Genomic DNA, 3,269 nt, shown 5'->3' with positions numbered 1-3,269 from the left:
ATACATGATTATGCTGATTGCATGGTAAGATGTACCCTATCTGATTCAGTGTGTGCGGAAAGCAGATTCAGATGTGACTGAGCATAAGGATAAGACGAGATCACATTTTGGAGGGATTGCTAACGGAATTGGGAAGAAGTTCGAGAAAGAAAATTTGTGGCTAAAAAATGAAGTTAATCATGGCATACACCCTCTTTCTCAAAGAATGATGAAGACATTCTCCCGTGTAACTTGGAGATGAATGCTTACCTTCACCAAGGAAATTTATGTGACCATTTGCCTGGATCACACTGCAACATATGAAAAAAAAGGCGATCACTTACTCTTGTTCGAAGGCTTCGAACATTCACCACATCAGAAGTTGCAGGACAACGACATTTTACTTGCAACCTCTGTGAAATGCGGGGACATATGTTATTACTTCACCAACGTCCGGGGAACCAGCATGGAGCTGCAAAAAAACGGCTGTGCCCTTGTCACAACAGCTGTGCACGATTCTGCTGGTTGCTCCTGGTAAGGACCATGAATGACCTGAACACCATGGTCCCAACATCATTGTGGATGCATCCGGCATCCCTGTTCCACATCTTGCTGGCCAATCAACGTCACACCAATACTTGCTGCCCACTCACAATGAGGGAGGAGGCAAGTCGACTACAACTGGGTGAAGGCCGTGTTCAGGAATTACTATGGTTTACAGCAAAAAAAGTGGCAAGAATGCTACAAGGAGAGCAGGGTCAGTCTATGACTCCGCAATGTTACCACAACAGCGAAATCCTACACGAAGTAGTGCAGGAGCTATTGTGGAAGTGTAATTCAGTGTAACTTATTAATTGGCACTGGTAACTTATTGGTTGACCTAGTAACAAAGCAGATGCATTTTACATGCAAACTCTGTGGGGGACGGGTTTGTAAATGAGTTAGGAATGTGCACGAACATGATGGTCTCTTGAAACACCTGGTCACAGCCCCAGGCTGGAGCACCCCCCTATTGTTTGATAAAAGGAACTCACAGCAGGGGGGGGGGGCTAGCTGGCGCCAGGAAGGCGACCGGTGACGTCGGCGGAGAGGAGATTACGAGTTCAGCGGACAGAGGATTAAGTCGAGTTGGTCCATATAAGCGGGAGCTGCGGCTGGAGTCGAGAGGACTTGCTGCGAGGAGCTCTGACGAACGGGACCATGGCGGAGGAACATCAGCCGAACGAAAAGGACCATGGAAAAGAGTTAATCTCAGCCATTGAATAATGCGGTATTATTTGGTAAATGGAATCAAGTGAATAACCAGTTAATAAAGTTGTGACCTTTTGTAAAACCTGTTTCCGACCATTGGCGTCTTGAGTCTCACCCTCCACTTCCGCGACAATATGGAGGCACCGCTGAAATTTCGAGTGGACGTCGCCAAGGTGAGCATGTAAGCATGACGTCTTGGGGATCTGTCCATTATGAAATATGAATTCTGAAGATGGAGGATTTGGTGTGTGGGACTTGCATTCCGTAGGTAATCCAAGGAGTGTAAAAGTATTTTTGTCACGACCGTCCAAGGTAAAAGTCACGGATGGAACGGTTTAAATGATTCTATTATTCGTGTGCTTGCATATGCGTACGGTATACGCTGGGTGTTAAGAGCCTTACTCTGGTCTGCGGGCAAGTCGGCTCATGAAGTGCACCATGAGGCGATTTGTTTGCCGGGTCGGTAAGGTTCAGTAAGGTCCGTACACGTGTACAATCGTGTACACCCGTTTTAAATAGAGAATTTTTTTTCAGTTTTCCCGCCATAACTAAAACTTGTTGTTTTTTTTTGACGAAATTTGCTAGATAAATAGCATGGGTGACACGGATTAAATGATTTTATGATTATGAATTAATGAGAAAATGATTTTATATTTAAATATAAAAATTGATCTGCTTGGTGTTAGTTTAAGGGTTGTTCCAAATTTATCTTGATTATGAGACAAAAACAGCAGAATGGGAATCAACAGACAATGGAACAGCTCGCGACGAGTGTTTGTGGGTGACAACCACCCTCTGGTCGAGGCTCATAGAAGGGGTGATGCTTACTGATTCGGCACGCTTAAAATAGGTGTTAATGGTGGGATGTCAGAGGTTTTGGCGTGGGCTTAATAGTCACACTGTTTGAAAAATAATGCTCGATGCAACATGATCCTAAAAAGAACCCATCCCTACATCTACCCCAGAGACAGACAAAAAGAGATAGACAGAGTGAGACAAAGTGAGAAAGAGAGACAGACAGAGAGAGATAGACAGAAAAAGAAAGAAAGAGAGACATAGAGACAAACAGAGATAAAGATGATAGTCAGACACATAGAGAGAGACAGACAAAAAGAGATAGACAGAGTGAGACAAAGTGAGAAAGAGAGACAGACAGAGAGAGATAGACAGAAAAAGAAAGAAAGAGAGACATAGAGACAAACAGAGATAAAGATGATAGTCAGACACATAGAGAGAGACAGACAAAAAGAGATAGACAGAGTGAGACAAAGTGAGAAAGAGAGACAGACAGAGAGAGATAGACAGAAAAAGAAAGAAAGAGAGACATAGAGACAAACAGAGATAAAGATGATAGTCAGACACATAGAGAGAGACAGACAAAAAGGGATAAAAGAGATAGACAGAGTGAGACAAAGTGAGAAAGAGAGACAGACAGAGAGAGATAGACAGAAAAAGAAAGAAAGAGAGACATAGAGACAAACAGAGATAAAGATGATAGTCAGACACATAGAGAGAGACAGACAAAAAGAGATAGACAGAGTGAGACAAAGTGAGAAAGAGAGACAGACAGAGAGAGATAGACAGAAAAAGAAAGAAAGAGAGACATAGAGACAAACAGAGATAAAGATGATAGTCAGACACATAGAGAGAGACAGACAAAAAGAGATAGACAGAGTGAGACAAAGTGAGAAAGAGAGACAGACAGAGAGAGATAGACAGAAAAAGAAAGAAAGAGAGACATAGAGACAAACAGAGATAAAGATGATAGTCAGACACATAGAGAGAGACAGACAAAAAGAGATAGACAGAGTGAGACAAAGTGAGAAAGAGAGACAGACAGAGAGAGATAGACAGAAAAAGAAAGAAAGAGAGACATAGAGACAAACAGAGATAAAGATGATAGTCAGACACATAGAGAGAGACAGACAAAAAGAGATAGACAGAGTGAGACAAAGTGAGAAAGAGAGACAGACAGAGAGAGATAGACAGAAAAAGAAAGAAAGAGAGACATAGAGACAAACAGAGATAAAGATGATAGT

This window comes from Myxine glutinosa, chromosome 12, assembly GCF_964187855.1.
Source record: "Myxine glutinosa chromosome 12, kmMyxGlut1.1, whole genome shotgun sequence".
NCBI classification, from domain to species: domain Eukaryota; kingdom Metazoa; phylum Chordata; class Myxini; order Myxiniformes; family Myxinidae; genus Myxine; species Myxine glutinosa.
This window is presented reverse-complemented; position numbering follows the sequence as displayed.